We start from the raw sequence: 22866 nt of genomic DNA, 5'->3' as shown, positions 1-22866 counted from the left end.
TGGGCAAAGAAAAACTACCTTCATGGGAGGAGATGTGAGTGAATCTTTAATAGGAGGAGTTAAGGAGGGTCCTAGTGAAGGTCAACCTCAGTGGAAGTAATGGGAGTGGCACAAAGATGAAGGAGGAGGAAAACACAGCTCTAACATCCAAGGGACAGTAGAAGCTGAAGGGAAAAAAGGACATTTTGAGGGTGAAATTTTTTAGTTGTGGTGAATTGGGCCACTATGGATACCAGTGTCCTTTGAAGAAAAGGGACAAGGATGACAAACATGATCATAAGGCTCCTACAACAAATATTGGCAAGGATGATTTTTTCATGAGTGCCCACGCATCCTTAAGAGGGAGATGGGGTCATATTGAGTTGTAGTTGGGAGGACTACATGTGGGCCTTATCCTTTAGGAGTCCACCTCTTGGATCAATTCTTTGCTACGAGACCCTAAGATTGAGTAGTAGCGAGATGGACTTAGTGTCAGATGATGCAGTGGATTGTTTGGAGGATAGATGTAGTAGCTTGGGACCAGAGACTCATCAACCCAGAGTAAGGTTGGCAGCAGTGTAGTTGGCATAGTGCAAAAGTCAGGAGTAGCGCAGAAGATTTAGAGGGTCAGAGATTAGCAACAGTCAAATTCCAACATTCATTGTATTATGCTAAACACAATTAAATTCAGTTAATTTTGGATGTTTTTCAGTTGCTTCTCTTAGCAACTGAGTTGCAATACAGATGCAATGTTAGTAGTGATAGTGTTAGCAACATAGCAAATGCAGCATCTGAGAGGGAATTGTAGTACAAATGTAGCAGTGGCAGTTGCAGTGTCATGGGAAACAATATAGTAGTAGCAACAACATAGTGTTGGTGGCAGCAATAGTGTAGAAAGGGGGTGCTTTAGAAACATAGAAGCATGCAGGTGGACATTGTTGCTAGAGCCCTTTTCTTACTAAGAGGGAGTGTTAGTTTTTGTTGGAGAGGCTAAGACACATGAGTTATAAAGAACCTAGAAATCATTTGGTGAAATTCTACCCAAATTGTATTTTATTAAAATAATTAATCTTTTTAATGGGCTTCCTAAGTACAAACTTAGAGAAATTAAAATATTAATATGTATTAATCAAAATATGGGTGAGAATGATCTAGAAGGCGGATCAAGTCCTATTTTAATCTTAGTCATTAATTAAGATACTTAATCTCGGAAATTGAAGACTCAACAGGAAAAGTATAAAATGGAGGCTTGGGGTTCATTTGGGAACACACATAGAGAGATTGAGGAACTTGATTTTCTGAAGCGAGAAGATCCCAAGAGGAAAATAGGTTAGGGAGATCTTTCAGCAGAGGGGCAGAAAGAATCCAGGAGAAGGACCTTCCGATAATACTAACAGAGAGGTGGAGAGAGCTTCTGGAGGAAGCAAAGTAGTTGGGAGAGCTGACGCTAGGCTACTTTGGGCCCACACAGTCCTGACGCAGAGCAAGAAGCACCACCGTAAAGAAGAAAAGTTGCTTGTCACGTAGAATCTAGAACTATCGGAACAACCGAAACTCTGGGAACTATCGAAACTACCGAGAACAACCGGAACAACTGAGAGAGATAACGTATATGGAAGAGAAGTCGATGCAGGGTTGACATTCAGCCAATGCAAAAATAGCTAAGGTTAGCCATTCTTGTGCCAAATCAACCGGAACTCTGCCACGCGCAGTGAGGTAAAACTCACTTAGATTTTCCGCTAGTATTTTCTCTGTAAAGGATTTCTGGATGAGCATCCTAGATTTATATTGAGATTTTTCTCCTGCATAATAATAAACCCTCAAAATTCTTGCACTAGTTTACCTGCAATGGGTTTTTCCAGGGACTATTGTGTCCAAAAATAAGTGTGTCCTATGTATCTTGTTACTTTCTTTGTTTTCTGTGTCATGACATCAAATATCTAATTAGTGTAGGTTGCATAAGTAATTTGCTTCACTATTCAGAATAATAACTTGGTTAATGTATGTTAAAAATCAAGTAGGTGAAGTAGATTTAGATTTGTTGTAGTAGGGGTTCCTTTAGAGTCTAAGAATTTTCACAAGTAGAATGAGAGATGAAAAATGCACACCCTTGAGAACCGATTCGCTTTGGATTTTTGCACAAACATGTCCTTTTCTAGTTTCAACATAACAACTTTATTTGACATTTTTTTCATCGATGATTCCATAACCAGCCTCACAAACAATTTCATAAGAAGAATGAAACAATATTGCAACTCAAATCTTGAGTTGATAGATAATCTTCATAAATTCATACAAAAAAATTGCCAATTACAAAAATTATAAATGTTGTGACATACCCTCTCTGATGCATGGAAACATTAACAAGGCCTCCAAAAATATACATTCCAAAGCATGGCTTAAAGGAAAATATGTTATTAGAGGAAAACTCAAGCAGCAAGCCACACATAAAAAAATAGTAAAAATAAATTTTTGGAACCAAGTAATGTATTTATAAACCAAATATACTAAGAAAACCAAAATACTTCAACCTTGGCACACATGTCTAAAAGAAAATTACATTTATAGTTTGATCCTAATATACCCTCTTCAGTAAGAAGTCGGGATACTCTAATTCAAGATTCATACTAACATTCCTAATGTTGCCAATTCTTCAGTGAACTTTTACCTTGAAATGTCCAATAATGATAAGAATTCCTTACCAAGAAACCCCACATAAGGTAATTAACTCATTTTCTTACATGCTAAATGATTTCATATTTCCTTAACACGCATATCTATAGGCACATGTAGGTTTTGCATGCACCTACTCAGTTGTTAAATATTGTGAACATAAAACTTTAGCTGCCAATTGACATGATTTTATTAAAGGACAAACACTGTAAGCCAAATTGGTAATCATAGTGGAAAATAAATTTAAAAACCTAGTAGCAATGTCAAAAATTTAGCCTTAAATTGTTCCAAAGTACTAGTAGACCCCAAAGACGAAAAATATCAATTAGAAACAGAGTTTTAGAAACCAAAATTTCATCTCAAGCTAAGTGGGAGACAACCAAAATTTAAACAAATGAGACGTCAAATAATCAAAAGAACTTAGTTTTATCAACTATGAATGGACTCTAATATTTTACTTCATAATTATTTCAGCTTCTAGTTTCCCTTGATGGAGGATATCTTCCTCATTTAACCAAAAATGGAGTTGAGAAGGTGATAAATATTCCAACAAAGACTAGGTACAATTTTTAGTCATATTTATGGTTCAACCACTAAATTATATAGTGTATGATTTAGTGGTCATATAATGTCTTTTACTTAGTACTAGGGACAAAAGGAGATTATGTTTCTCAACTATGAATAGATTCCAACTCTTTTACTCCATAGTTCCTTCAGATTCTAATTTGCCTTAATGAAGGACATGTTACTTATTCAACAAAAACTAGTGCTTGGAAGGTTAGAGAATGTTCTAACACAATCCAATTACTTTTGTTTGTGATATTTCTTTTTCAACCCTTGAATGAGAGTTAATGTTTTAAAGGTCATGTTGTGTATTATACTTGATACTTTCTTCTTTCATTGGGGGAAAATACATCCAACACCAGATTGGAAATAAATTTGAAATCCAAAGACAAACCCAAATGCCCAAGCAGTGAGAGAAAACCATGGACCGCAAGTCACCAAGAGGAGTTGTATGCCAAGGGAGTTGTCCTCGAAGTAACACATAATATCAGTCCTGCACCATCTGCTTGTTAGAAAATTATATATTACAGAGCAATGGAACACATTAAATATTGCAGAAATATAAACACAGAAAACGCATAAAACAAGAGAGACGCAGATATGCATGCTTCACCCAGTTTAGGCTACATCCATGGAGAGACAGCCAGTCCTTATTTTATTATATTATCCAGCAAATTGAAGAGATACAACCTACAACAGATCTGCTATAACACCCTCTTCACTCTCAATCTCCTCTCTCTTCCTCACTCAAAATACAGATATATATAGACACAATACAATTCCCTCATATATAGTGAGGGGTTGACTTCTAGGGAAAAAAACCCTAAACTAAACATAACTTCTACCGTTATATCATCCGTCTAATGAATGGCCCAAATTGACTAGAAATTACTAGACTTTTACAAGGAAATTTTACATCTATTTTTAGCTTCAAGGGTGCTGCCCCCGAACCCTCCCTGGCCACCGGGCCCCCTATCCAGGGGGGATTACCCACCCTCGTGGACCCCCGCATGGGGGAGAAGTCCACCCCACACCCACCCACATAGAGTGTTGTACAGTCTTCCTGGGGTATACATCCGGCTGAAACCTTTGAATACAGAAGATAATCAAGCTACACACCCAACAATCTCCCACTTGGAGACAGATTATAACAACTCCACCGCTGCTTCATTTGCTAGACAATGACTCCACTTTATACCTGGTTGTTTCTCATCTTCTTCATCATACTCGAAGACCAATTGAAACTGAGTAGATTCTAAGTTTCTCATTGGTTACAACTTTTGTTAACATATCTGCAGGATTATGGCTAGTGTGTATCTTTTCCAGCTTCAACTGTCCATCTTCCAACGCTGACCGTATGAAATGGTACTAGAGTTGTATATGCTTAGTCTTGGAATGCAATGCAAAGTTCTTTGCAAGATGTATGCCACTCTGGTTGTCACTGTATAACCTGCTCTACTCCTGCTTCTTACCCAATTCATCCAGAAACCTTTGTAACCAAATCATTTCTTTACTAGCCTCTGTAGCAGCGACATACTCTACTTCTGTCGTTGAGAGTGCAACAACACTTTGTAGTTTTGAGACCCAACTGATAGTTGTTCCACCTACAGTAAACATATATCCTGTAGTGCTCCTCCTCTTATCTCTTTCACCTGTCATATTTACATCAACATATCCCTGTACAACAATGTTTGAACCACCAAAGCATAATGCTTGATTTGTGGTACCTCTCAAATACCTGAGAATCCACTTCACTGACATCCAATGTTATTTTCCTGGATTGTTCATGTACCTACTTACAACTCCCACTACATGTGCAATATTAGGCCTTGTGCAGACCATTGCATACATTAAGCTTCCAACTGTCGATGCATATGGAACTTTAGACATATGAGCCATTTCTTCCTGAATCTTGGGACACACCTCATTACTTAATTTGAAATGGTTGGCCAAAGGTATACTAACTGGTTTTGCATTCTGCATATTAAACCTTTTCAAAACCTTTTCTATGTACTCACTTTGAGACAATGTTAATTTGCGATTCTTCCTATCTCTAGTTATTCTCATACCAAGGATTTGTTTTGCAGCACCCAAATCCTTCATTGCAAATGAGTTTGCCAATTTCCTTTTGGGCACATTTATTTCCTGCATTTTAGAACTTGCAATAAGCATGTCATCTACATACAATAACAATATAATATAGTTGCCATCATTTTTCCTTTTGAGATAAACACAATGGTGGGAGTGACATCTAGTATAACCTTGTTCAAACATAAACCTGTCAAATTTTAGATACCATTGTCTTGGAGCCTGTTTTAAGCCATAAAAGCTCCTCTTCGACCTGCACACTAGTTTCTCCTTCTCTTTTACTTCATATCCTTGTGGCTGCTGCATATATATCTCTTCCTCCAAATCCCCATGGAGAAAGGCTGTCTTTACATCTAACTGCTCAAGATGTAAATCTTCAGTTGCTACTAGAATTAGAATAGTTCTAATTAAAGTCATTTTAGCAACAGAAGAAAATATTTCATCAAAATGAATACCTTTCTTCTGTGCAAACCCCTTCACCACAAGTCTAGCTTTGTACCTCTGTTTTCCTCCATCTTCTTCCTTTAGCCTATAAACCCATTTATTCTGCAATGTGGTTTTACATGCAGGCAATCTGACTAAGTCCCAAGTCTGGTTATGTGCTAAGGAGTCCATATTTTCTTTCTTGGCTTTCTCCCACTTCTTCCTGGTTTCTACCTGCACTGCTTCTTCATAACATTCTGCTTCACCAGAATCAGTCAACAATACATAATATAATATAGGAGAGTATCATTCAGGGGGTCTACTTATCCTGGTAGATCTTCTAACACCACTTTCAGGTGTTTGAAGTGCTTGTCGTTGTTGTGGCTGTTGTTCTAGCTATTGATCATTATGATTTTCAGGTACCATCACTTATAGTGTGATATCGTCAAGCACTGTGTACTCTTTGTTTTCTTTTTTGCATTTCTTTTCCTGCAACTGATTATTATACAAGACCTTTTCATTGAATATTACATCTCTGCTCCTAATGATTTTGTGATTTTCATAATCATATAAGCGATAACCAAAATCATTAGAATCATATCCAATAAAGGTACATTTCTTTGATTTTGCCTCAAGCTTTGTTCTATTTTCTTTGTTAATGTGGACAAAGGCTTCACAACCAAAAGTCTTTAAAAATGAGTAGTTTACCTTTTTACCTGTCCATGCCTCCTCTAGAATACTACCATCCAAGGAACCTTAAGGCCCTTTGTTTATTAGATAAACAACAGTATCTACAACATCTACCCAACATTGTAAAGGCAATCTTGCATGCAATCTCATGCACCTTGCACGCTCCATGATTGTCCTGTTCATCCTTTCTAACACACCATTTTCATGTGGTGTTCCTGGAACTATATTCTCTCTACAAATTCCATTCCCTGAATAGTACCTATGAAACTCTTTGTTGCAATATTCACCTCCATTATTTGATCTGAGACACTTCAACATTTTCCCTATCTCATTTTCAACCAAAGATTTCCATTCCTTGAAAGTATCAAATACATCAGATTTATTTCGAATAGAATAAATCCAGGTTTTTCTGGTTTCATCATCAATAAAAGTAACATAATAATGAGAACCACCAAGAGATGATACCTGAGCAAGTTCCCATACATCTGTATGCACAAGCTCTAATTTTTCGCTCTTCTTTTTTTCCAAACTCTAAGGAATCTGACTCTCTCGGGTATCATCATACTGTTGGTGGCAGCAATAGTGCAAGAAGGGGGTGCTTTAGAATCATAAAAGCATGCAGGTGGACATTGTTGCTAGAGCCCTTTTCTTTCTAAGAGGGAGTGTTATTTTTTGTTGGAGAGGCTAAGACACATGAGTTATAAAGAACCTAAAAATCATTTGGTGAAATTCTACCTAGATTGCATTTTATTAAAATAATTAATATTTTTAATGGGCTTCATAAGTATAAACTTAGAGAAATTAAAATATTAATATGTATTAATCAAAATATTTGTGAGAATGATCTAGAAGGCAGATCAAGTCATGTTTTAATCTTAGCCGTTAATTAAGATACTTAATCTCAGCAATAGAAGACTCAATAGGAAAAGTATAAAATGGAGGCTTGGGGTTCATTTAGGAACACACACAGAGAGATTGAGGAACTTGATTTTCTAAGGTGAGAAGTTGTCAAGAGAAAAATAGGTTAGGGAGATCTTTCAGTAGAGGGGCAGAAAGAATCCAAGAGAAGGACTTTCCAGATAATGCTGATAGAGAGGTGGAGAGAGCTTCTGGAGGAAGCAAAGTAGCTGGGAGAGCTAACGCTAGGCTAGTCTAGGCCCACACAATCCTGACATAGAGCAAGAAGCACCAGCACAAAGAAGAAAAGATGCTTGTCACGCAGAATCTGGAACTGTCAGAACAACTAAAACTCTCGGGAACTATCAAAACTACTGAGAACTACCGGAACAACTGAAAGAACTAAAGTAGATGGAAGAGAAGTTGATGCAGGGTTGACACTGAGCCAATGCAGAAATAGCTAAGGTTAGCCATTCTTGTGCCAGATCAACCAGAATTCTGCCAGGTGAAGTGAGGTAAAACTCACTCAGATTTTCCGCTAGTATTTTCTCTGTAAAGGATTTCTAGATGAGCATCCTAGATTTATATTCAGATGTTTCTCTTGCATAATAATAAACCCTCAAAATTCTTGCACTAGTTTACCCGCATTTGGTTTTTCCGGGGACTATTGTGTCCAAAAATAAGTGTGTCCTATGTATCTTGTTATTTTCTTTGTTTTCTATGTCATGACATCAAATATTTAATTAGTGTAGGTTGCATAAGTAATTTTCTTCACTATTCAGAAGAATAACTTGGTTAATGTATGCCAAAAATCAAGTAGGTGAAGTAGATTTAGATTTGTTGTAGTAGGGATTCCTTTAGAGTCTAAGAATTTTCACAAGTAGAATGAGAGATGAAAAATACACACCCTCGAGACCCGATTCTCTTTGGATTTTTGTACAAACATGTCCTTTTCTAGTTTCAACATAACAACTTTATTTGACATTTTTGTCATTGATGATTCCATAACCATCCTGACAAACAATTTCTTGAGAAGAATGAAACAATATTGGATCTCAAATCTTGAGTCGATAGATAATCTTCATAAATTCATACAGAAAAATTGCCAATTACAACAATTATAAATGTTGTGACATACCCTCTCTGATGCATGGAAACATTAACAAGGCCTCCAAAATCATACATTCCAAAGAATGGCTTCAAGGAAAATATTTTATTAGAGGAAAACTCAAGCAGCAAGCCACACACAAAAAAATAGTAAAAATAAATTTTTGGAACCAAGTAATGTATTTATAAACCAAATAGACTAAGAAAACTAAAATACTTCAACCTTGTCACACATGTCTAAAAGAAAATTACATTTCTAGTTTGATCCTAATATACCCTCTTCAATTAGAAGTAGGGATGCTCTAATTCAAAATTCATACTAACATTCCTATGTTTGCCAATTCTTCAGTGAAATTTTACCTTGAAATGTCCAATAATGATAGGAATTCCTTACCAAGAAACCCCACATAAGGTAATTAACTCATTTTCTTACATGCTAAATGATTTCATATTTCCTTAACATGCATAGTTGTAGGCACATGTAAGTTTTGCATGCACCTACTCAGCTGTTAAATATTGTGAAGACAAAAATTTAGCTGCCAATTTACATGATTTTGTTAAAGGACAAATAGTGTAAGCCAAATTGGTAATCATAGTGGAAAATAAATTTAAAAACCTAGTAGAAATGTGAAAATTTTAGCCTTAAATTGTTCCAAAGTACTAGTAGACCCCAATGATGAAAAATATCAATTAGAAACAGAGTATTAGAAACCAAAATTTCATCTCAAACTAAGTGGAAGACAACCAAAATTTAAACAAATGAGATGTCAAATAATCAAAAGAACTTAGTTTTATCAACTATGAATGGACTCTAATATTTTACTTCATAATTATTTCAGCTTCTAGTTTCCCTTGATGCAGGATATCTTCCTCATTTAACCAAAAATAGAGTTGAGAAGATGATAAATATTCCAACAAAGACTAGGTACAATTTTTAGTCATATTTATGGTTCAACCACTAAATTATATAGTGTATGATTTAGTGGTCATATAATGTCTTTTACTTAGTACTAAGGACAAAAGGAGATTAGTTTTCTCAACTATGAATAGATTCCAACTCTTTTACTCCATAGTTCTTTCATATTCTAATTTGCCTCAATGAAGGACATGTTACTTATTCAACAAAAGCTAGAGCTTGGAAGGTTAGAGAATGTTCTAACACAATCCAAATACATTTGTTTGTGATATTTCTTTTTCAACCCTTGAATGAGAGTTAATGTTTTAAAGGTCATGTTGTGTATTATACTTGGTACTTTATTCTTTCGTTAGGGGGAAAATACATGCAACACCAGATTAGAAATAAATTTGAAATCCAAAGACAACCCCAAATGCCCAAGTAGTGAGAGAAAACCGTGGACCGCAAGTCACCAAGAGGAGTTGTATGCCAAGGAAGTTGTCCTCAAAGCAACACATAATATCAGTCCTACACCATTTGCTTGTTAGAAAATTATATATTACAGAGCAATGGAACACATTAAATATTGCAGAAATATAAACACAAAAAATGCACAAAACAAGAGAGACATAGATATACATTGTTCACCCAGTTTAGGCTACATCCACGGAGAAATAGCTAGTCCTTATTTTATTATATTATCCAGAAAACTGAAGAGATACAACCTACAATAGATTTTCTGTAACACCCTCTTCGCTCTCAATCTCCTCTCTCTTCCTCACTCAGAATATAGATATATATAGATGCAATACAATTCCCTCATATATAGTGAGGGGTTGCCTTCTAGGGAAAAAACCCTAAACTAAACATAATTTCTACCGTTAGATCATCTGCCTAATGAATGGCCCAGATTGACTAGAAATTACTAGACTTTTACAAGGCAATTTTACATCTATTTTTAGCTTCCAGGGTGTTGCCCCCGAACACCCGCTGGCCACCAGGCCCCCCAGCTAGGGGGATTATCCCCCCCCCGACCCCCGCGTGGGGGAAACACCCCCGCGCCCCCCCCCCGGAACAACTGAAAGAACTAAAGTAGATGGAAGAGAAGTTGATGCAGGGTTGACACTGAGCCAATGCAGAAATAGCTAAGTTTAGCCATTCTTGTGCTAGATCAACTGGAATTCTGCTAGGTGAAGTGAGGTAAAACTCACTCAGATTTTCCGCTAGTATTTTCTCTGTAAAGGATTTCTAGATGAGCATTGTAGATTTATATTGAGATGTTTCTCTTGCATAATAATAAACCCTCAAAATTCTTGCACTACTTTACCCGCATTTGGTTTTTCTGGGGACTATTGTGTCCAAAAATAAGTGTGTCCTGTGTATCTTGTTACTTTCTTTATTTTCTATGTCATGACATCAAATATTTAATTAGTGTAGGTTGCATAAGTAATTTTCTTCACTATTCAGAAGAATAACTTGGTTAATGTATGCCCAAAATCAAGTAGGTGAAGTAGATTTAGATTTGTTGTAGTAGGGATTCCTTTAGAGTCTAAGAATTTTCACAAGTAGAATGAGAGATGAAAAATACACACCCTTTAGACCCGATTCTCTTTGGATTTTTGTACAAACATGTCCTTTTCTAGTTTCAACATAACAACTTTATTTGACATTTTTGTCATTGATGATTCCATAACCATCCTGACAAACAATTTCTTGAGAAGAATGAAACAATATTGGATCTCAAATCTTGAGTCGATAGATAATCTTCATAAATTCATACAGAAAAATTGCCAATTACAACAATTATAAATGTTGTGACATACCCTCTCTGATGCATGGAAACATTAACAAGGCCTCCAAAATCATACATTCCAAAGAATGGCTTCAAGGAAAATATTTTATTAGAGGAAAACTCAAGCAGCAAGCCACACACAAAAAAATAGTAAAAATAAATTTTTGGAACCAAGTAATGTATTTATAAACCAAATAGACTAAGAAAACTAAAATACTTCAACCTTGTCACACATGTCTAAAAGAAAATTACATTTCTAGTTTGATCCTAATATACCCTCTTCAATTAGAAGTAGGGATGCTCTAATTCAAAATTCATACTAACATTCCTATGTTTGCCAATTCTTCAGTGAAATTTTACCTTGAAATGTCCAATAATGATAGGAATTCCTTACCAAGAAACCCCACATAAGGTAATTAACTCATTTTCTTACATGCTAAATGATTTCATATTTCCTTAACATGCATAGTTGTAGGCACATGTAAGTTTTGCATGCACCTACTCAGCTGTTAAATATTGTGAAGACAAAAATTTAGCTGCCAATTTACATGATTTTGTTAAAGGACAAATAGTGTAAGCCAAATTGGTAATCATAGTGGAAAATAAATTTAAAAACCTAGTAGAAATGTGAAAATTTTAGCCTTAAATTGTTCCAAAGTACTAGTAGACCCCAATGATGAAAAATATCAATTAGAAACAGAGTATTAGAAACCAAAATTTCATCTCAAGTTAAGTGGGAGACAACCAAAATTTAAACAAATGAGATGTCAAATAATGAAAAGAACTTAGTTTTATCAACTGTGAATGGAATCTAATATTTTACTTCATAATTATTTCAGCTTCTAGTTTCCCTTGATGGAGGATATCTTCCTCATTTAACCAAAAATGGAGTTGAGAAGGTGATAAATATTCCAACAAAGACTAGGTACAATTTTTAGTGATATTTATGGTTCAACCACTAAATTATATAGTGTATGCTTTAGTGGTCATATAATGTCTTTTACTTAGTACTGAGGACAAAAGGAGATTAGTTTTCTCAACTATGAATAGATTCCAACTCTTTTACTTCATAGTTCTTTCAAATTATAATTTTCCTCAATGAAGGACATGTTACTTATTCAACAAAAACTAGAGCTTGGAAGGTTAGAGAATGTTCTAACACAATCCAAATACATTTGTTTATGATATTTCTTTTTCAACCCTTGAATGAGAGCTAATGTTTTAAAATTCATGTTGTGTATTATACTTGGTACTTTCTTCTTTCGTTAGGGGGAAAATACATCCAACACCAAATTGGAAATAAATTTGAAATCCAAAGACAACCCCAAATGCCCAAGCAGTGAGAGAAAACCATGGACCGCAAGTCACCAAGAGGAGTTGTATGCCAAGGAAGTTGTCCTCAAAGCAACACATAATATCAGTCCTACACCATTTGCTTGTTAGAAAATTATATATTACAGAGCAATGGAACACATTAAATATTGCAGAAATATAAACACAAAAAATGCACAAAACAAGAGAGACATAGATATACATTGTTCACCCAGTTTAGGCTACATCCACGGAGAAATAGCTAGTCCTTATTTTATTATATTATCCAGAAAACTGAAGAGATACAACCTACAATAGATTTTCTGTAACACCCTCTTCGCTCTCAATCTCCTCTCTCTTCCTCACTCAGAATATAGATATATATAGATGCAATACAATTCCCTCATATATAGTGAGGGGTTGCCTTCTAGGGAAAAAACCCTAAACTAAACATAATTTCTACCGTTAGATCATCTGCCTAATGAATGGCCCAGATTGACTAGAAATTACTAGACTTTTACAAGGCAATTTTACATCTATTTTTAGCTTCCAGGGTGTTGCCCCCGAACACCCGCTGGCCACCAGGCCCCCCAGCTAGGGGGGATTATCCCCCCCCCGACCCCCGCGTGGGGGAAACACCCCCGCGCCCCCCCCCCCCCCCCCCCCCCCCCACATAGAGTGGTGTACATTCTTCCTGGGGTATACATCCGGCTGAAACCTTTGAATACAGAAGATAATCAGGCTCCACACCCAACAATCTCCCATTTGGAGACTGATTATAGCAACTCCACCACTGCTTCATTTTCTAGACAATGACTCCAATTTATACCTAGTTGCTTCTCATCTTCTTCATCATACTGCAAGACCAATTGAAACTGATCAGATTCTCAGTTTCTTCCTGGTTACAACTTTTGTTAACATATATGCAGGATTCTGGCTAGTGTGTATCATTTCCAGCTTCAACTGTCCATCTTCCAACGCTGACCGTATGAAATGGTACTAGAGCTATATATGCTTAGTCTTGGAATGAAATTCAGAATTCTTTGCAAGATGTGTGGCACTTTGGTTGTCACTATATAACCTGTCCAACTCCTGCTTCTTACCCAATTCATCCAGAAACCTTTGTAACCAAATCATTTCATTGCTAGCCTCTGTAGTTGCAACATACTCTACTTTTGTTGTTGAGAGTGCAACAACACTTTGTAGTTTTGAGACCTAACTGATAGTTGTTCCACCTACAGTAAACACATATCCTGTAGTGCTCCTCCTATTATCTTTGTCACCTGCCATATCTGCATCAACATATCCCTGTAGAGCAATGTTTGAACCACCAAAGCATAATGCTTGATTTGTTGTACCTCTCAAATACCTGAGATTCCACTTCACTGCCATCCAATGTTCTTTTCCTGGATTGTTCATGTACCTTCTTACAACTCCCATTGCATGTGCAATATTAGGCCTTGTGCAGACCATTGCATACATTAAGCTTCCAACTGCTGTTGCATATGGAACTTTAGACATATGAGCCATTTCTTCCTGAGTCTTAGGACACGCCTTCTTACTTAATTTGAAATGGTTGGCCAAAGGTATACTAAATGGTTTTGCATTGTGCATATTAAACCTTTTCAACACATTTTCTATGTACTCACTTTGAGACAATGTTAATTTGCAATTCTTCCTATTTCTAGTTGTTCTCATAACAAGGATTTGTTTTGCAGCACCCAAATCCTTCACTGCAAATGAGTTTGCCAATTTCCTTTTGAGCACGTTTATTTCCTACATTTTAGAACCTACAATAAGCATGTCATCTACATAGAATAACAATATAATATAGCTGCCATCATTTTGCCTTTTGAGATAAACACAATGGACAGAGTGACATCTAGTATAACCTTGTTCAGACATAAACCTGTCAGGTTTTAGATACCACTATCTTGGAGCCTATTTTAAGCCATACAAGCTCCTATTCAACTTGCACACTAGTTTCTCCTTCTGTTTTACCTCATCTCCTTTTGGTTACTACATATATATCTCTTCCTCCAAATCCCCATGGAGAAAGGTTGTCTTTACATCTAACTGCTCAAGATGTAAATATTCAGCTGCTACTAGACTTAGAATAGTTCTAACTGAAGTCATTTTAACAACAGAAGAAAATATTTCATCAAAATCAATACCTTTCTTCTGTGCAAACTCCTTCACCACAAGTGTAGCTTTCTACCTCTGTTTTCCTCCATCTTCTTTCTTCAGCCTGTAAACCCATTTATTCTGCAATGTGTTTTTACCTGCAGGCAACGTAACTAAGTCCCAAGTCTGGTTATGTGTTAAGGAGTCCATCTCTTCTTTCATGGCTTTCACCCACTTCTTCCTGGTTTCTACCTGCACTGCTTCTAGTTCACCAGAACAGTGAACAATACTTAATATAATGAAGGAGAGTACCGTTCAGGGGGTCTACTTATCCTGGTAGATCTTATAACACCACTTTCAGATGTTTGAAGTGCTTTTTGTTGTTGTGGTTGTTGTTCTAGATGTTGATCATTATGATTTTCAGGCACCATCACTTTTCCTGTGATATCGTCAAGCATTGTGTATTCTTTGTTTTCTTTTTCATGTTTCTTTTCCTACAACTAATTCTTATACAAGACCTTTTTATTGAATATTACATTTCTCCTCCTAATGATATTTTAATTTTCATAATCATATAAGCGATAACAAAAATCATTAACACCATATCCAATAAAGGTACATTTCTTTGATTTTGCCTCAAGCATTGTTCTATTTGCTTTGTTAATGTGGACAAAGGCTTCACAACCAAAAGTCTTTAAAAATGAGTAGTTTACTTTTTTATCTATGCATGCCTCCTCTGGAATAACACCATCCAAGGAACTTGAAGGCCCTCCATTTATTAGATAAACAACAGTATCTACATCATGTGCCCAAAATTTTAAAGGCAATCCTGCATGCAATCTCATGCACCTTTCACGCTTCATGATTGTCCTGTTCATCCTTTACGACACACCATTTTCTTGTGGTGTTCCTAGAACTATCTTCTCTCTCCGAATTCCATTCTCTGAATATTACCTATCAAACTGTTTGCTGCAATATTCACCTCCATTATATGATCTAAGACACTTCAACCTTTTCCCTGTCTCAATTTCAACCAAAGCTTTCCATTTCTTGAAAGTATAAAATACATTAGATTTATTTCGAATAGAATAAATCGAGGATTTTCTGGTTGCATCATCAATAAAAGTAACATAATAACGAGAGCCACCAAGAGATGATAACTGAGCAAGTCCCCATACATCTGTATGCACAAGCTCTAACTTTTCGCTCTTCTTTTCTTTCCCAACTCTAAGGAATCTGACTCTTCTGTTTTCCATAAACACAATTTTCATAGAATTTTAAATCAACATGCTTCAAACTTGGCAACAAATTTCTTGAGTGAATAATCTACATCCCCTTCTCACTCACGTGCCCAAGCCTATCATTCCACAATGCCATATCTTCTCCTGTAGAGGTTAAAGCATTAACATAATTAGAAATACCATTTCATAAATACAATGTACCAACATTTCCTCCTTATGCTATTACCAAGGATCGTTTAGTTACCCTCTAGGTTTTATCTGTGAAAGAACTTACGCAACCTTCACCTTCCAATTGCCCTGCTGAAATCAAATTTCTCTTCAGATCTGGAACATGCCCTACCTCCTTCAATAGCCATTGATTTCCATTCTATTGTTTTATGAGAACTGTACCCATTCCAATGATTTTATATAATCACCCAATCGAACCTGTCCAAAATCTCCTTGAACATAATCATGAAAATGTTTCTTATCAAGTGTGGCATGGAATGAGGCCCCTGAATCTACCACCTAGGCATCAGTAATATTTTCTAATGAAAGAATCAAAGAATCTTGCAACACATCACCTATTACATTTGCTTCATGATTAGTTTCTTGCTACGCGTCTCCTTCTTTTCCCTTCTGAGACTTGCAGTCTTTCTTCAGGTGTCCTTTCTTCCCACATTTCCAGCACACTATCCCCTATCTAGACTTGGATCTGCCTTTTCTTGACTTTCTACTATATCCTAGGCTCTTTCCTCTTTCCATTTTTCTTCCCCTAGTCTCTATAGTCAAAGCATTACCTGATGTCTCACTGGAGCTTTTCCGTCGCATTTCCTCGCTAAGGATTGCACCGACAACATCATCAAACTTTAAAGTACTAGATCCAGAGACAAAATTACTAATGGCCATAACTTAGCCATTCCAACTTTCTGGCAATGAGCACAGAAATAACAGAGCCCTAACTTCATCATCAAAATTTATCCCTACAAAACTTAACTGACTTGTAATTATATTAAAATCATTTAAATGGTCTACAACAGATCCACCTTCTGACATCTTCATATTAAATAAACACTTCCTAAGAAAAACCTTATTTGAGGTGGAGGGTTTTTCATATATTTTGGCCAATGCCGACATTAAACCCTCTATTGTCGTTTACTTTGAAATATTGAATGCTACTGACACCGCTAGGCACAGCGGTATTGTTCCAAGTGACTTTCTATCGAGAATATCCCATTTTGTGTCTGTCATACTTGTCAGCTTCTTTGTCTTTCCACTCAATGGTAGTTACAGATCTCTCTGATAATGATAATCTTCCATCTGCATCTTCCACAGCTGGTAGTTTTTGCCATTGAATTTTTCGACCCTAAACCTACGATATTTCACCATTACTCCCTCTCGAACCATGAACCCTTCTCTCCTACAAGTTTATCATCCAAATAGACCTTCAGCTCTGATACTAGTTGTTAGAAAATTATATATTACAGTGCAATGGAACACATTAAATATTGCAGAAACATAAAGATAGAAAATGCATAAAACAAGAGAGACACAAATATATGTGGTTCACCTAGTTTGGGCTACATCCATGGAGAAATAGCTAGTCCTTCTTTTACTATATTATCCCGCAAACTGAAGAGATACAACCTATAGCAGATCCGTTGTAGCACCCTCTTCGCTCTCAATCTCCTCTCTCTTCCTCACTAAGAATACATATATATATAGACTCAATACAATTCCCTCATATATAGTGAGGGGTTTCCTTCTAGGGGAAAAGACCCTAAACTAAACATAACTTCTACCATCAGATCATCTGCCTAAGGTACGGCCCGGATTGACTAGAAATTACTAGACTTTTACAAGGCAACTTTACATCTATTTTTAGCTTCGGGGGCACTGCTCCCGAACCGCTGCTGGCGCCCAAGCCCCCTAGCTAGGGGGGATTAGCCCCCCCAGACCCCCGCAGGGGGGACAAGTCCCCCTCGCACCCCCCCCCACGTGGAGGGGTATACAGTCTTCCTGGGGTATACTTCTAGCTGAAAACTTTGAATACAGAAGATAATCAGGCTCCACACCCAACAATCTCCCACTTGGAGACTGATTATAGCAACTCCATCGCTACTTCATTTGCTAGACAATGACTCCACTTTCGACCTGGCTATTTCTCATCATCTTCATCACACTTGAGGACCAATTGAAACTGAGCAGATTCTTAGTTTCTCCCTGGTTACAACTTTTGTTAACATATCTGGAGGATTCTGGCTAGTGTGTATCTTTTCTAGCTTCAACTGTCCATCTTCCAACGCTGACCGTATGAAATGGTACTTGAGCTATATATGCTTAGTCTTGGAATGAAATGTTCTTTGCAAGATGTATGGCACTATGGTAGTCACTATATAACCTGCCCAACTCCTATTTCTTACCCAATTCAGCTAGAAACCTTTGTAACCAAATAATTTCTTTACTAGCCTTTGTAGCAGCAACATACTCTATTTCTGTTGTTGAGAGTGCAACAACACTTTGTAGTTTTCAGACCCAACTGACGGTTGTTCTACCTATAGTAAACACATATCCTGTAGTGCTCCTCTTGTTATCTCTGTCACCTGTCATATCTGCATCAAGATATCCCTGTAGAGCAATGTTTTAACCACCAAAGCATAATGTTTGATTTCTGGTACCACTTAAATACTTGAGAATCCACTTCACTACCATCTAATGTTCTTTTCCTGGATTGTTCATGTGCCTGCTTACAACTCCCACTGCATGCGCATTATCAGACCTTGTGTAGACCATTGCATACATTAAGCTTCCAACTACTGATGCATATGGAACTTTAGACATACGAGCCATTTCTTCCTGAGTCTTGGGACATGCCTCCTTACTTAATTTGAAATGGCTGGCCAAAGGTATACTAACTGGTTTTGCATTCTTCATATTAAACATTTTCAACACCTTTTCTATGTACTCACTTTGAGAGAATGTTAATTTGCGATTCTTCATGTCTCTAGTTATTCTCATACCAAGGATTTGTTTTGCAGCACCCAAATCCTTCATTGCCCAAATCCTTCATTGAAAATGAGTTTTCCAATTTCCTTTTGAGCATATTTATTTCTTGCATGTTAGAACTTTCAATAGGTATGTCATCTACATACAATAACAATATAATATAGCTGCCATGATTTTGCCTTTTGAGATAAACACAATGGTCAGAGTAACATCTAGTATAACCTTGTTCAGACATAAACCTGTCAAATTTTAGATACCATTTCCTTGGAGCCTATTTTAAGCCATACAAGCTCCTCTTCAACCTGCACACTAGTTTCTCCTTCCCTTTTACCTCATAGCCTTGTGGTTGCTGCATAAATATCTCTTCCTCCAAATCCCCATAGAGAAAGGTTGTCTTTACATCTAACTGCTCACGATGTAAACCTTCAGCCGCTACAAGACTTAGAATAGTTCTAATTGAAGTCATTTTAACAACAGGAGAAAATATTTCATCAGAATCAATACCTTTCCTCTGTGCAAACCCCTTCACCACAAGTCTAGCTTTGTGCCTCTGTTTTCCTCCATATTCTTCCTTCAACCTGTAAACCCATTTATTCTGTAATGTGGTTTTACCTACAGGCAAACTAACTAAGTCCCAAGTCTAGTTATGTGCTAAGAATTACATCTCTTCTTTCATGGCTTTTTCCCACTTATTCCTGGTTTCTACCTGCATTGCTTCTTCAAAACATTCTGGTTCACCAGAATCAATCAACAATACATAATATAATGGAGGAGACTATCATTCAGGGGGTCTACTTATCCTAGTAGATCTTCTAACACCACTTTCATGTGTTTGAAGTGCTTGTTGCTGTTGTGGTTGTTGTTCTAGCTATTGATCATTATGATTTTCAGGCACCATCACTTTTCCTGTGATAAGGTCAAGCACTGTGTATTCTTTGTTTTCTTTTTCCTGTTTCTTTTCCTGAAACTGATTCTTATACAAGACCTTTTCATTGAATATTACATCTCTAATCCTAATGATTTTGTGATTTTCATAATCATATAAGCAATAACCAAAATCATAAACACCATATCCAATGAAGGTACATTTATTTGATTTTTCCTCAAGCATTGTCCTACTTTCTTTGTTAATCTGGACAAAGGCTTCACAACCAAAAGTCTTTAAAAATGAGTAATTTACCTTTTTACCTATCCATGCCCCCTCTGGAATACCACCATCCAAGGAACTTGAAGGCCCTTTGTTTACTAGATAAACAACAATATTTATAGCATCTACCCAAAATTGTAAAGGCAATCCTGCATGCAATCTCATGCACCTTGCATGCTCCATGATTGTCCTTTTCATCCTTTCTGACACACCATTTTATTGTGGTGTTCATGGAAGTGTCTTCTTTCTATGAATTCCATTCTCTAAATAGTACCTATCAAACTCTTTGTTGCAACATTCATGTCCATTATCTGATCTGAGACACTTCAAGCTTTTCCCTGTCTCATTTTCAACCAAGGCTTTCCATTTCTTCAAAGTATCAAATACATCAGATTTATTTCGAATAGAATAAATCGAGGTTTTTCTGGTTGTATCATCAGTAAAAGTAACATAATAACGAGATCCAGCAAGAGATGATACCTGAGCAGGTCCCCATACATCTGTATGAACAAGCTCTAATTTTTCACTCTTCTTTTCTTTCCCAACTCTAAGGAATCTGATTCTCTTCTGTTTTCCATAAACACAATTTTCATAGAATTTTAAATCAACATGCTTCAAACCTGGCAACAAATTTCTTGAGTGAATAATCTGCATCCCATTCTCACTCATGTGCCCAAGCCTATGATGCCACAATGCTGTATCTTCTCCTGTAGAGGTTAAAGCATTAACTTAATTAGAAATACCATTGCTTAAATACAATGTACCAACCTTTCCTCCTTTCACTAATACCAAGGATCTTTTAGTGACCTTCCAGGTTTTATCTGTGAAAGAACTTATGCAACCTTCACCTCCCAACTGCCCTGTTGAAATCAGATTTTTCTTTAGATCTGGAACATGCCTTACCTCCTTCAATAGACATTGATTTCCATTCTGTTGTTTTATGAGAACTATACCCATTCCAACGATTTTGCAGGGTTTATCATCACCCAATCGAACCTGTCCAAAATCTCCTTGAACAGAATCATGAAAATGTTTCTTATCAGGTGTGGCATGGAATGAGGCCCCTGAATCTACCACCCAGGCATCAATATTATTTACTAATGAAAGAATCAAAGTATCTTGCAACACATCACCTGTTACATTCACTTCATGATTAGTTTCAAGAATGCGTCTCCTTCTTTTCCCTTCCGAGACTTGCATTCTTTCTTCAGCTGTCCTTTCTTTCCGCATTTCCAACATGCTATCCCCTATCTAGAATTGGATCTAAATTTTCCTGACTTACTGCGATATCCTGGGTTCTTTCCTCTTTCCATTTTCTTCCCCTAGTCTTTGCAGTCAAAGCAATACCTGATGTCTCACCAGAGCTTTTCCATCACATTTCCTCGCTAAGGATTGCGCCGACAACATCATCAAACTTTAAAGTACTAGATCCAGAGACAGAGTTACTAATGGCCATAACTAAGCCATTCCAACTTTCTAGCAATGAGCATAGAAATAACATTGCCCTAACTTCATCATCAAAATTTACCCCTACAGAACTTAAGTGACTTGTAACTATATTAAAATCATTTAAATGGTCTGCAACAGATCCACCTTCTGAAATCTCCATATTAAATAAACGGTTCATAAGAAATACCTTTTTTGAGGCTGAGGGTTTTTCATATATTTTGGCCAATGCTGACATTAAACCCTTTGTTGTCGATTCCTTTGAAATATTAAACGCTATCGACGCCATTAGACAGAGCCGTATTGTACCAAGTGCCTTTCTGTCAAGAATATCCCATTCTGTGTCTGTCATACTCCTCAGCTTCTCTATCTTTACACTCAATGGTAGTTACAGATCTCTCTGATATAGATAATATTCCATCTGCATCTTCCACAGCTGGTGGTTTTGGCCATTGAGTTTTTTGACCCTAAACCTACCATCTTCCACCATTTCTCCCACTTGAACTAGGAACCCTTCTCTCCTACGAGTTTATCAGCCAAATAGACCTTTGGCTCTAATACCAATTGTTATAAAATTATATATTACAGAGCAATGGAACACATTAAATAATGCAGAAATATAAACACAGAAAACACATAAAACAAGAGAGACACAGATATACGTGGTTCACCCAGTTTGGGCTACATCCACGGAGAAATAGCCAGTCCTTCTATTATTATATTATCCAGCAAACTGAAGAGATACAACCTAGAACAGATCCACTGTAACACCCTATTCGCTCTCAATCTCCTCTCTCTTCCTCACTCTGAATACGGATATATATAGACGCAATACAATTCCCTCATATATAGTGAGGGGTTTCCTTCTAGGGGAAAAAACCCTAAACTAAACATAACTTCTACCATTAGATCATCTGCATAATTAACAACCCAAATTCACTAGAAATTACTAGACTTTTACAAGGCAATTTTACATCTATTTTTAGCTTTGGGGGCGCTGCCCCCGAACCACCGCCATGGGACCGCTGGTCCCCGGGCCCCCCCCGCTATGTGGGATTATCCCCCTTCAACCCCCACGGGAGGGACAAGTCCCCCCTACACCCCCCCGCGTGGAGGGGTGTACAGTCTTCTTGGGGTATACATCCGGTTGAAACCTTTGAATATAGAAGATAATCAGGCTCCACAATCAACAATCTCCCACTTGGAGACTGATTATAGCAACTCCACCACTGCTTCATTTGCTAGACAATGACTCCTCTTTGGACCTGACTGTTTCTCATCTTCTTCATCATACTTGATGACCAATTGAAACTTAGCAGATTCTCAGTTTCTCCCTGGTTACAACTTTTGTTAACATATCTACAGGATTCTGGCTAGTTTGAATCTTTTCCTACTTCAATTGTCCATCTTCAAATGCTGACCGTATGAAATGGTACTTGAGCTTTATATGCTTAGTCTTGGAATGAAATGCAGAGTTCTTTTCAAGATGTATGGCAATCTAGTT

This window comes from Pinus tabuliformis, chromosome 4_1, assembly GCF_031772625.1.
Source record: "Pinus tabuliformis cultivar Carrire ecotype Pingquan chromosome 4_1, CPIR1, whole genome shotgun sequence".
NCBI classification, from domain to species: Eukaryota; Viridiplantae; Streptophyta; class Pinopsida; order Pinales; family Pinaceae; genus Pinus; species Pinus tabuliformis.
Note: the sequence above shows the minus strand (reverse complement) of the source record.